The sequence below is a fragment of the Hippopotamus amphibius genome, chromosome X, assembly GCF_030028045.1.
Source record: "Hippopotamus amphibius kiboko isolate mHipAmp2 chromosome X, mHipAmp2.hap2, whole genome shotgun sequence".
In the NCBI taxonomy this organism is placed as follows: domain Eukaryota; kingdom Metazoa; phylum Chordata; class Mammalia; order Artiodactyla; family Hippopotamidae; genus Hippopotamus; species Hippopotamus amphibius.
Window position 1 is genome coordinate 61,039,841 of NC_080203.1, and position 14,293 is coordinate 61,054,133.

General features: G+C 39.6%; 1 pseudogene; it reads left to right on the forward strand.

The window, feature by feature from the left end:
* The window catches only part of LOC130841461 (glycine dehydrogenase (decarboxylating), mitochondrial-like), a 42,530-nt pseudogene extending 38,450 nt beyond the window's left edge, over window positions 1-4,080 (forward strand).
* Window positions 4,081-14,293: the final 10,213 nt, after the last annotated feature.

The window sequence follows — 14,293 nt, forward strand, 5'->3', positions numbered from 1 at the left end:
GTGAAGGAGCCAGAAATCTTCTATAAGAAGATGTGGGGGGAAAATATTCCAAAAAGGAAGAAGATTAAAGATAAATTGTCTGAACCTGTACTGAACCTTGCTCATTAGAGGAAGACCAATGAGAATGAGCTAATTTGTCAATTCTATAAATATTTATTGGACATCAATTATGTGCCAGTTTCTGTTTTAAGCACTGGTAAATGTCAGGGATCAAAAAAGACAAACATTTGAAGAGATACTCTATGAGAATTTTCCACAGTTGAAGAAAGATTTGACTCTAAGATGAGAATAAAAGATATGGGTTCTCAGATGGATTCTCAGGTCTGGAATTTTGAGTAGGATAAATAAAACCAAATACCTACACTGCAATTGCACTACAATAAATAATACATTGGCAGCCAAAAAAATGGAAACCAAAATAACTAATAGATTAAAGAGGAAAATAATAATGGAAATTGAAAAATACTTAGAATTAACCAATAACACATGTACTCAGTATCAAATTTTGTGAAATAAACAGAAGTGTTACTCAAACCAACACTTTATATGAGTGTGTTTAAAATTAAGGATAACTATACTAATCTCAAAGAGTTATTTTAAGAATTAAATGTTAGTTATTTAGTTTTCCATGGTAGTAGTTCACAAATCTAATCCCAAGCATCAGATTTCCCTATGTAGCAGTACACATAACCTGGTTGATTTATTTTTTCCACATTTAAATTTGTCTTTTATGCTTCTACATCCCATTATTTCCACCTCTATGGAAGTATATATCATAGAGTCCTGAAATTCATATGGCATTCTCTTCAATGTGACTCACTTAATTTCCTTAAATATAATATGAGATCCTTCAGTCAAAGATGATCCTGTTAATTTTGCATCCCTATACACTGCCTGGCTTTGTGTAGATGAAAACAAATTGTGTGTGTGAGTGAGTGAGTGTGTGTGTGTGTGTCTGCCTGTGTACAATTAGTGCCTTTACTAAGAGTAATGTTCTAGTCCACGTTCTTTTATTAGCTAGCTATATGTTGCAAAGCAAGACACTTTATTTCTCAAGGCTTAGTTTTCAGATATGTTTTTAAAGAGGATAGCTTTTTGATTTATAAAATCTTGATGTTTACTTTTGCATATCTAAATTACTCTTCTAGGTTTTCGATAATTTAGAGCTGCTGTCTGAAACATCAGTGAAAATGAAGTAAGAAACTCATGAAGTCTGACCCTCCATAAAAAGAAGTAAAAAACTACCAAAACCATCAGAACTCTGGAAACTAATCAAAAGCTTGTAGCAAGTTAGGGAGCATTCATTCAAGAATAAATGGCTGGAGGCACTCCTTGCTGCGGCCCTCTTCCCTCCTGTCCTCTCGGTCCGTCACCTTACTGGCAACAATTTTTCTCACCCTGAGCCAGCAATCAGGTTCCCATGCTCCTGCTCCCGGACCCTCTGTTCAGCTGTGAATCGACATCTCAGTCTGGGAATGCTGAGCTGCGGATCACCCAGTATACTCCATACCAGCCAGAGGTGTCTCAGGGAGACTGGAGAGTTTACTCAACTATCAGACCATGGTGTGTGACATCACAGGCATGGATATGGCTAATGCATCCCTGCTGGATGAGGCCACTGCAGCTGTGGAGGCAATGCAGCTGTGCCACAGACACAACAAAAGGAGGAAGATTTTTGTTGATCCTCGTTGCCACCCACAGACAATAGCTGTCATCCAGACTTGAGCCAAGTTTGCTGGAGTCCTCATTGAACTGAAGTTACCCCATGAAATGGACTTCAGTGGAAAAGATGTCAGTGGAGTGCTGTTCCAGTACCCAGACACTGAGGGGAAGGTGGAAGACTTCACGGAGCTCGTGGAGAGAGCCCATCAGGCTGGGAGCTTAGCCTGCTGTGCTGCTGACCTTTTAGCTCTGTGTATCCTGAGGCCTCTTGGAGAATTTGGGGTAGACATTGCCCTGGGCAGCTCACAAAGATTTGGGGTGTCTCTGGGCTATGGCGGACCACATGCAGCCTTTTTTGCTGTCAGAGAAAGCTTGGTGAGGATGATGCCTGGAAAGATGATGGGGGTAACAAGAGATGCCAGTGGAAAAGAAGTGTGTTGTCTTGCTCTTCAAACCAGGGAGCAACACATCTGGAAAGACAAGGCTACCAGCAACATCTGTACAGCTCAGGCTCTCTTGGTGAATATGGCTGCAATGTTTGCAATCTACCATGGGTCCCACGGGCTGGAACATATTGCTAGGAGGGTACATAACGCCACTTTGATTTTGTCTGAAGGTCTCAAGAGAGCAGGGCATCAACTCCAGCACGCCGTGTCCTTTGACACTTTGAAGATTCAGTGTGGCTGCTCAGTGACGGAGGTCTTGGGCAGGGCTACTCAGCGGCAAATAAATATTCGGCTGTTTGAGGATCACATACTTGGTATTTCTCTTGATGAAACAGTCATTGAAAAAGATCTGGAAGACTTGTTATGGATATTTGGCTGTGAGTCATCTGCAGAGCTGGTTGCTGAAAGCATGGGTGAGGAGCAGAGAGGTATTCTAGGGACCACCTTCAAGAGAACTAGCCCATTCCTCACACATCAAGTGTTCAACAGCTATCACTCAGAAACAAATATTGTCTGATATATGAAGAGATTGGAAAACAAAGACATTTCCCTTATTCATAGCATGATTCCGCTGGGGTCCTGCACCATGAAGCTCAACAGTTCATCTGAACTTGTGCCTATCACATGGAAAGAATTTGCAAACATCCACCCCTTCGTGCCTCTGGACCAAGCTCAAGGATACCAGCAGATTTTCTGAGAACTTGAGAAGGATTTATGTGAACTCACAGGCTATGACTGAATCTCTTTCCAGCCTAACAGTGGAGCCCAGGGGGAGTACGCTGGGCTGGCCACTATCCGAGCCTACTTAGATGGGAAAGGAGAGACACACAGAATGGTTTGCCTCATTCCAAAATCTGCACATGGGACCAATCTTGCAAGTGCCCATGTGGCAGGTTTGAAGATTCAGCCTGTAGAGGTGGACAAATATGGGAATATCGATGCAGCTCACCTCAAGGCTATGGTGAATAAACACAAGGAGAACCTGGCAACAATCATGATTACGTATTCATCCACCAATGGAGTGTTTGAAGAGAACATTGGAGATGTATGTGACCTGATCCAACAACACGGAGGACAGGTCTACCTGGCCGGGGCCAATATGAATGCTCAGGTGGGAATCTGTCGTCCTGGAGACATTGGGTCTGATGTCTCACACCTAAATCTTCACAAGACCTTCTGCATTCCCCACAGAGGAGGTGGCCCTGGCATGGGGCTCATCGGAGTGAAGAAGCATCTTGTCCCTTTTCTACCTAATCATCCCATCATTTCCGTAAAGCCAAGCGAAGATGCCCAGCCTTTGGGTACTGTCAGCGCAGCCCCATGGGGCTCTAGTTCCATCTTGCCCATTTCATGGGCATATATTAAGATGATGGGAGGCAAGGGCCTTAAACAGGCCACAGAAATTGCTATATTAAATGCCAACTACATGGCCAAGCGATTAGAAAAATACTACAGAGTCCTTTTCCGGGGTGCAAGAGGTTATGTGGCTCATGAATTTATTTTGGATACAAGACCCTTCAAAAAGTCTGCAAATATTGAGGCTGTGGATGTGGCCAAGAGGCTTCAGGATTATGGATTCCATGCCCCTACCATGTCCTGGCCAGTGGCAGGCACTCTCATGATTGAGCCCACGGAGTCGGAAGACAAGGCAGAGCTGGACAGATTCTGCGATGCCATGATCAGCATTCGGCAGGAAATTGCCGACATAGAAGAGGGCTGCATCGACCCCAGGGTCAACCCACTGAAGATGTCTCCACACTCCTTGACCTGCGTCACATCCTCCCACTGGGATCGGCCATATTCCAGACAGGTGGCAGCATTCCCACTCCCCTTCGTGAAACCGGAGAACAAATTCTGGCCAACCATCGCCTGGATTGATGACATCTATGGAGACCAGCACCTGGTTTGTACCTGCCCACCCATGGATGTTTATGGGTCCCTGTTTTCTGAACAGAAGAGGGCCTCTTCTTAGTCTTCTCTCCCTAAGTTCAAGTGACTGATTTAACGTGCTTTGGAGCGTCTGATAAAGGAATATTTCACTTTCCACCACAGACTCAAGTAGGAGTTTTATATACTGTGCATATTTTTGTAATCTCTCTCAAGGTAAATGTAAATACAATTAGCATAGTGAGTGGACGCTTGGAAGATTGATTTGCTCTCGTGCCTCTGCTTTCACATGTAGCAGTTGATGTTCAAGTTGCCTTGATTGGGACCACTTAGTTTTTTGCATAGAAAATGCGGGGTGTACTAGTAACTTTAACTTGTGTAGCAAGTCTGCAGTGTAGAGGCTATACTAGAGAGCCAATAGACATATTTTTATTCCAAATAAGTCCTTGTGGACTGTGTCATCTGTGGGAAATCCCAGGGCAAATGTTTACATTTTGCATACACTGAAGAAATCTTTTTCCTCCTACTAATTTGCCTAATCTGTAATAGCATTTCTGTGTGTTTTCCTTTTTCCATATGTGTAGTTTTTTTTAAATCTGCAATTAATAATATCCTAATAAAAGCATTTCAGTTTGAAAAAAAGAAAGAATAAATGGCTGAACATCTTTTCATGTGTTTGTTGGCCATCTGTATATCTTCTTTGGAGAAATGTCTATTTAGGTCTATCACTAATTATCAGAGAAATGCAAGTCAAAGCCACAATGAGGTATCACCTCACACCAATCAGAATGGCCATCATCACAAAATCTGGAAACAACAAATGTTGGAGAGGGTGTAGAGAAAAGGGAACTCTCCTGCACTGTTGGTGGAAATGTAAGTTGGTACAGCCACTATGGAAAACAATTTGGAGGTTCCTTAAAAAACTAAAAGTAGAAGTACCTTATGACCCAGTAATCCCACTACTGGGCATATACCCAGAGAAAACCATAATCCCAAATGAAACATGCACCATAATGTTTATTGCAGCACTATTTACAATAGCCAGGACATGGAAGCAACCTAAATGCCCATCAACAAATGAATGGATAAAGAAGATGTGGCATATATATGCAATGGACTATTACTCAGCTATAAAAAGGGATGAGATGGAGCTATATGTCATGAGGTGGATAGACCTAGAGTCTGTCATCCAGAGTGAAGTAAGTCAGAAAGAGAAAGACAAATATTGTATGCTAACTCATATATACGGAATCTAAAAATGGTACTGATGAACTCAGTGACAAGACAAGAACAAGGACGCAGATGCAGAGAATGGACTGGAGATCTTGAGGTTTTGGGGGGGCAGGGGTGAAGGGGAAGCTGGGAGGAAGTGAGAGAGTAGCATGGACATATATATACTACCAACTGTAAAATAGATAGCCAGTGGGAATTTGCTGTGTAACAAAGGGAGTTCAGCTCGATGATGGATGATGCCTTGGAGGTCTGGGATGGGGACGGTGGGGGGGAAGTCGAGGGAGGGAGGGGATATGGGGATATGTGTATAAATACAGTTGATTGACCTTGGTGTACCTCAAAAACTGGTACAAGAGTGTAAAGCAATTATATTCCAAAAAAAAAAAAAAAATGGCTGCATCTCAGTAAAAACACCTAGCTTTCTGTTTTTTTTTTTTTTTTAACTTGTGTTAGCCCCATGCCCCTGTTCCCCATCTCAGTGGTTGCCCTAAATTTAACAGCCAACTTCTCTGGTGCCATTACCTGCAGGGAGCAGAAAGAACTATGTTTACCAAGATTTATCATTGATTATAATGTCTAGTGGTTTCCTAGAAGGTCTGCTCTAACTGTTCCATCTCACTGACTCAGAACTTAACAACCCCTAAAGCTGCTAGCTAGGGAGTGTTTGCCAAAAGCCTTTACAGGAAAATAGTTTAATCTTTGCAGCCTGAGACAATGAATAATAGTTGTGGCAAACAACAGACTTACCAAATAGCTTAGAGATAAAGATTGAATGCTATCCTACCCAGATCAATAACAAGACATGTATGTCCACACTCCATTTTCATTCAATATTGTATTGTAGGCTCTACGCAGGGTAATTGGATTAAAAAGTATGAGGTATCCAGAGTCAAAAGAAAGAAGTAAAACTAACTCTATTTGTAGATGATATCCTATACAGAGAAAATTCTAAGGAATCCACTAAAAAACTACCCAAACTAAAGAATGAGTTCATCAAAGTTGCAAGATACAATATCACTATAAAAAATCAATTGTATTCTATGTACCAACAATCAACAATCTGACAATAAAATTAACAAAAACATTTACATTTTCAATAACATCAAAAATATAAAATACTTAGGAAAAACATAGTCAAGGAAATGCAAAACATACATTGAAAACTACAAAACTGTTGAAAGAAATTAAAGAAGATTGAAATAAAAGAAAAGACATCCCATGTTCATAGATTAGAAGATTTAATATTATTAAGATGTTAATACTCCTTATATTGATAAAGATAATTCCATCCTTATCAAAATGTCAACAGCCTTTTTTATTGTTTTCCAGAAATGGATGAGCCGATCCTAAAATTCCTATGGAAATGGACCCCAAAAAGAGTGAAAAAAGTCATGAAAAAGAAAAGCAAGTTTGAAGGACTTACACTTCCTCATTTCAAAAATTACCACAAAGAATAATCAAAATAGTGTGGAAATGGCATAAGGAGATATAGGTTGAGATATAGATATATTCAGTGAAATAGAATTGAGAGTCTAGAATAAACACACACCTCTATGGTCAATTTATTTTCAACAGGATTCCGAAACCATTCAATGGGAAAAGAAAAGTGTTTTCAACAAACGGTCCTAGGACAACTGGTTACTCGCATACAAAAAAGAGCTATGGACCACAACCTCACAACATATATAAAAATTAACTCAAATGGATCAAAGACCTAAATGTAAGATCTAAATTTATAAAACTCTTGGAAGGAAACATAGGCACAAATCTTCATTATCTTGGGTTAGGCACAATTTCTTAAATATGCTATCAAAAGCATAAGAAAGAAAAAAAACTAAAAAAGAACTTCATCAAAATTAAAAAAAAAACTTTTGTGCATTTAAGAACACTGTAGACCTCGAAAAAGATGGCAGAGGAGTAAGACATGGAGATCACCTTCCTCCCCACAAATACATCAAAAATACATCTACTTGTGGAGTGGCTCCTGCAGAACACCTTCCGAATGCTGGCAGGAGACCTCAGACCTCCAAAAAGGCAGGAGAATTTCCACATAATTGGGTAGCACAAAGGAAAGAAGGGAAAAACAGAGACAAAGAAATCCTGAGGAGACTGGCCCCTGTGGGAGGGAGCTGTGGGGGGGGGGAGTCTCCCACACACTGGGGAACCCCCTCACTGGTGGGGGACGGACGGGGGAGCCTTGGAGCCCTCAGAAGAGAGAGTAACAGCAGGTGTGTGGAGGGCAGAGTGGAGAAATCTCTGCATGGAGGATTCAGGCAGCACTCCTCAGACAGAGAATCTAATCTGCTCACCTGAAGCAGTGGTGGGGGCTTGGCGCCTAGGCTTTGGCTTCAGAGAAAAGACACCAGGGAGAGCTGAGGCTGGCTGCATGAGAACAACCTGGGGGCCAGATGTGCCAGCAAGCTAGAAGGGAGTTTGGGGAAAATCCTGGGCCAGATGGAGAGGCAGGGAACTTTTGTTTCAGAGTGCTTGGGAGGAATTTCTCTCTCCGCAAACTCACAGGCTGCAAAGCTGTGTGACCCAAGGCTGTGGGATTGAAAAGCCTGTCTGCTGCCCTGTGCCCCCACCCTGCTGCACGCCACCGGACCCTGTCTGCCCACCTGCCTGCTGCTCCATTTCCATGCCCCACTATGTATCACCAGTCCCTGTCACCTGCCCACCAGCTGCTGCCAAGGGATCTGTGTGTAAGGCAAGTCATTGGCCACACCCTCCCAGCAGCAGGTGAAGCCCACCAAAACCAAGGGTCCTGTGTTCAGATCCAACTTCCCTGGGAGAATGCATGGCACACCTCAGACTCACCCTGATCTCTGAGGCTACAAGCACCCCTACAGATTTCAATTAGACTGCCATATCCCTCCCTCCCCCAGACCTGAATTTGCAAGTGAGCCCCAATCACCTGCTTTCACCCCCTCTTGCTTGGCCAGGGAACTGACTCCTGAGAGCAACCCACACAGAAAGAAAGGGCCAAAACCAAAACTGATTCCCGAGGACTGCAGGACAAAAGAAGAGAAAGGGAAACAGCCACAGGAGGAGCAGATTTAATACCCACAATAGGGTGGATAGACCCTGCATATGTGGATCACCTGAATAGATAAGTGTTTCTACAATACAGACTGTAGACATAGGGGGCAACTGGGGACTGTGGGGACAAATACACACAGGACTAATACCAGATCACAATCTGAGTTCTCCACAGTCCACTCCACAGCAGGTGCAGAGCCCTACCTAAAAGTACTGGAGGACTTCTTGGTATGTTTGTCTTGTTTCTGGTCTTAGGTATTTGTTAGTTTCATCTTTACTGTATATATTTGTATGTGGATTTGGTTGTAATTGGTGTGAATACTCCCTTCATATTTTCTTTGCTCTATCTTTCTCTCTTCTCTTTGGTTTCTTTTCCTCTTCTTTTTTTTTTTTTTTTTTTTTTTTTTTTTTTTTTTTTTGCAAGTGCAAGTGTGCACATCTCCTTGTGTGATTTTGACTGATTAGAGTTTCTTTTAGCAACAGTCTTGGGAATCTGTCTGTCCTTTCACCTTCTTCCCATTTTTCTTCATTTTTTTTTCTTTGCTCTCTTTATACCTCCTTTTTTTCTCTGTGATGTACAGCTAAAAGGGGCTTGGTGCCCCAGCTGGGGGTCAAACTGGGACTTCTGAGACACCAGAGCAGACTCCAGGAAGTTCGACTACCAGAGAACTCCTGACACCATGGAGTACTAATCAGTAAGTGCTCCCCAGGAGTTCCCATTCTCAACACCAACCTCCAAATCCAACCAAAGGCCAGAAATCTCCAGTGTTTGATACCTCAAGCCAAACAGAACAGAGATAAGAGGAATTACTATTAGGCAGCATAGGGAAAGGAGACAGCAAATACAATAAATTAGGCAAAATGAGAAAACAAAGAAACACCTTGCAGGAAGATGAGCAAGATAAAAACCCACCAGAAAAATAAATGAAGAGAAAATTGGCAAATTGCCTGAAAAAGAATTCAGAGCAATGATGGTAAAGATGATCCATAAACTTGAAAACAAAATATAGAAAATACAAGAAACATTTAATAGGGACTTGGAAGAACTAATGAGCAAACAGTAAGGAAGAACACAATAAATGAAATTAAAAATACTCTATATGGTAAAAAAGCACAATAACTAAGGCATAAGAATGAGTAAGTGAGTTGGAAGATAAAATGGTGGAAATAACTGCCAAAGAGCAGAAAAAAGAAAAAAGAATAAAAATGATGGAAGACAGTCTCAAGACCTTGGGGATAACACTAAGTGTACCAACATTCAAATCATAGGCATCCCAGAAGAAGAAGAAAAAAAGAAAGGACCTGAGAAAATATTTGAGGAGATTATGGTGTAAAACTTTCCCCACATGGGGAAGGAGATAATAAACCAAGTTCAAGAGGTGCAGAGAGTGCCATACAGAATAAACCCAAGGAGAAACACACAGAGGCACACATTAATCAAACTAACGAAAAGTAAATGCAAAGAAAAAAATATTAAAAGCAGCAAGAGAAAAGCAACAAATAACATATAAGGGAAAACCCATAAGGATAACAGCTGATCTCTCTGCAGAAACTCTGCAGGCCAGAAGGGAGTGGCAAGATATATTTAAAGTCTTGAAAGAGGAAAACCTACAGCCAATAATACTCTACCCAGCAAGAATTGCATACAGATTTGACAGAGAAATCAATAACTTTATAGACAAACAAAAGTGAAGAGAATTCAGTACCACCAAACCAGCCTTATAACAATTGCTAAAGAAATTTTTCTAGGCAGGAAACACAAGAGAAGGGAAAGACCTACAAAAATGCAGCCAAACAATTAAGAAAATGGTAATAGGAACACACATGTCAATAATTACCTTAAATGTAAATGGATTAAATGCTCCAACCAAAAGATGCAGACTTGCTGAACAGATACAAAAACAAGACCATTATATATGCTGTCTACAAGAGACCCACTTCAGACCTAGGGACACGTACAGACTGAAAGTAAGGGGATGGAAAAAGATACTCCATGCAAATGGAAATCAAAAGAAAGCTGGCGTAGCAACACTCATATAAAATAAATTAGACCTTAAAGTAAAGACTATTACAAGAGACAAGAAAGGACACTACATAATGATTAATGGATCAATCCAAAAGGATGTAACAATTGTAAATATCTATGCACCCAACATAGGAGCACCTCAATGCATAAGACAAATGCTAACAGCCATAAAAGGGGAAATTGACAATAACACAATAATAGTAGGAAATTTTAACACCCCACTTATGTCAATGGACAGATCATCCAAACAGAAAGTAAATAAGGACACACAAGCTTTAAATGACACATTAGACTATCTTGACTTAATTGATATTTATAGGACATTCCATCCAAAAACTACAGGATACATTTTCTTCTCAAGTGCACATGGAACATTCTCCAGGAGAGATCACATTTTGGGACATAAATCAAGCAGCAGTTAGTTCAAGAAAATTGAAATCATATCAAGCATCTTCTCTGACCACAACACCTTGAGATTAGATATCAATTACAGGAAAAAAAAACTGTAGAAAATAACAACACATGGTGGCTAAACAATATGCTATCAAACAACCAAGACATCACTGCAGAAATCAAAGAGAAAATCAAAAAAATATCTAGAAACAAATGACAATCAAAACATGAACACCCAAACCTATGGAATGCAGCAAAAGCACTTATGAGAAGGAAGTTTATAGCAATAAAATTTTACCTCAATAAACAAGAAAAATTTTGAATAAACAACCTAAACTTAAACCTAAAACAATTAGAGAAAGAAGAAAAAAAAAAAAACTGCAAGGTGAACAGAAGGAAATAAATCATAAAGATCAGATCAGGAATAAATGAAAAAGAAATGAAGGCCACAACAGTGAAGATCAATAAAACTGAAAGCTGGTTCTTGGGAAGATGAATGAAATTGATGAACCATTAGCCAGACTCATCAGGAAAAAGAGGGAGAAGATGCAAATCAACAGAATTAGAAATGAAAAAGGAGAAGTGACTATTGACAGCACAGCAATAAAAAGATCATGAGAGATTAGTATAAGCAACTATATGCCATTAAATTGTATAACCTGGAAAAGATGGATAATTTTTTAGAAAAGTACAATCTTCCAAGACTGAACCAGGAAGAAATAGAAAATATGAACTTTCCAATCACAAGCACTGAAATTGAGACTGTGACTAAAAATCTTCCAACAAACAAAAGCCCAGGGCCAGATGGATTCACAGGCAAATTCTATCAAACATTTAGAGAAGAGCTAACACCAATCCTTGTCAAACTCTTCCAAAATAAAGCAGAAAGAGGGACACTCCCAAATTCATTCTATGAGGCCAGCATCACTCTGATACCAAAACTAGACAAAGATGCCATTAAAAAAAAAAAATTATAGGCCAATATCACTGATGAGCATAGATGTGAAAATCCTCAAGAATATACTAGCTAACAGAATCCAGCAGCACATTAAAAAGAACATACATGATGATCAAGTGGGGTTTATCCCTGGAATGCAAGGATTCTTCAATATATGCAAATCAATCAATGTGATACATCATATTAACAAATTGAAGGGTAAAAACCATATGATCATCTCAACAGATGCAGAAAAAGCTTTTGACAAAATTCAACATCTATTTGTAATTTAAAGGGTGGGCATAGAAGGAAGTCACCTCAACATAAAAAAAGTCATACATGACAAATCAACAGCCAACATCATTCTAAATGGTGAAAAACTGGAAACATTCCCTCTAAGAACAGAAAGAAGACAAGGGTTCCCACTCTCACCACTATTATTCAACATAGATTTAGAAGTGTTAGCAATAGCAATCAGAGAAGAAAATGAAATAAAAGGAATCCAAATTGGAAAAGAAGTAAAATTGTCACTCTTTGCAGTTGACATGATATTATATACAGAAAAACCTAAAGAAACTTCCAGAAAACTGATAGTACTAATCAATGAATTTAGTAAAGTAGCAGGATACAAAATTAATGCACAGAAATATCTTGCATTCATATACACTAACAACAAAAGAGCAGAAAGAGAATTTAAGGAAACACTCCCATTTACCATTGTAATAAAAATAATCAAATTCCTAGCAATAAACTTGCCTAATGAGGCAAAAGACCTGTATGCAGAAAAGTATAAGACACTGATGAAAGAAATCAAAGATGATACAAACAGATGGAGGGACATAGCATGTTCTTAGATTGGAGGACTCAATGTTGCAAAAATGATTATAACACCCACAGCAATTTACAGATTCAATGCAATCCCAATCAAATTACCTATGGCATTTTTCACAGAACTAGAACAAGAAATCTTATGCTTCGTATGGAAATGCAAAAGACCCCAAATAGCCAAAGCAATCTTGAGAAGGAAAGACAGAGCTGGAAGAATCAGGATCCCTGACTTCAAACTATACTACAAGGCTACAGTGATCAAGACAGTATGGTTTTGGCACAAAAACAGAATATAGATCAATGGAACAGAATAAAGAGCCCAGAGATAAACTCACACACATATGGGCACCTCATCTTTGACAAAGGAGGCAATAATATACAATAGAAAGAAGACAGCCTCTTCAATAAGTGGTGCTGTGAAAATTGGACGGCTACATGTAAAAGAGTGAAATCAGAACAGTTCCTAACACCATACACAAAAGTAAACTCCAAATGGTTTAAAGACCTAAATCTAAGACCAGAAACTATGAAATTCTTATAGAAAAACATAGGCAGAACACTCTGAAAAACATCAAAGCAAGATCTTTTTTACCAACCTCCTAGCATAATGGAAATAAAATAAACAAAAAACAAATGGGACCTAATGAAACTTAAAAGCTTTTGCTTAGCAAAAGAAACCACAAACAAGACAAGAAAACAGCCCTCAGAATGGAAGAAAATACTTGCCAGTGAAGCAACGGACAAAGGATTAATCTCCAAAATATGCAAGCAGCTCATGCAGCTTAATACCAAAAAAGCAAATAACCCAATCCACAAATGGGCAGAAGACCTAAATAGACATTTCTCCAAAGAAGACATACAGATGGCTAAAAAAAACATATGTAAAGATGCTCAATATCACTAATCATTAGAGAAATTCAAGTCAAAGCCACAATGAGGTATCACCTCCCACTGGTCAGAATGGCCATCATCAAAAAATCTAGAAACAATAAATGCTAGAATGGGTGTGAAGAAAAGGGAACCCTCCTGAACTTTTGTTGAGAATTCAAATTGGTATAGCCACTGTGGAAAACAGTACGGAGGTTCCTTAGAAAACTAAAAATGGAACTACAATTTGACCCAGAAATCCCACTACTGGGCATAGTCTCTGAGAATGTCATTATCCAAAAAAATAAAACATGTGCCACAACATTCATTGCAGCACAATTTTCAATAGCCAGGACATGGAAGCAACCTAAATGCCCATCAACAGATGAATAAATAAAGAAGATGTGGCACATATATACTATGGAATATTACTCAGGCATAAAAAGGAATGGAATTGAGTTATATGTAGTGAGGTGGATGGACCTACAGTCTGTCAATACAGAGTGAAGTAATCCAGAAAGAGAAAAAAATACCATATGCTAAATCATATATTTGGAATCTAAAAAAATGGTACTGATGAACCCAGTGACAGGGCAATAATAAAGATACAGTTGTAGAGAACGGACTTGAGGGCATGGGGTGGGGGGTGAAGGGGAAGCTGGGATGAAGTGAGAGAATATTATTGACATATATACACTACCAAATATAAAATAGATACCTTGTGGCAAGCTGCTGCATAAGACAGGGAGATCAGCTCGATGATGGGTGATGACTTAGAGGGCTGTGATTGGGAGGGTGGCAGGGAGTTGTGGGAAGGAGGGGATATGGGGATATATATATAAATACAAATGATTCACTTTGTTGTACAGCAAAAGTGGCACAACAATGTAAAGCAATTATATTCCAATAAAGTGCTTTAAAATGAAAAAAAGAGCACTGTTAAGAAAGTGAACAGATAACCCACAGAAAGTAAAA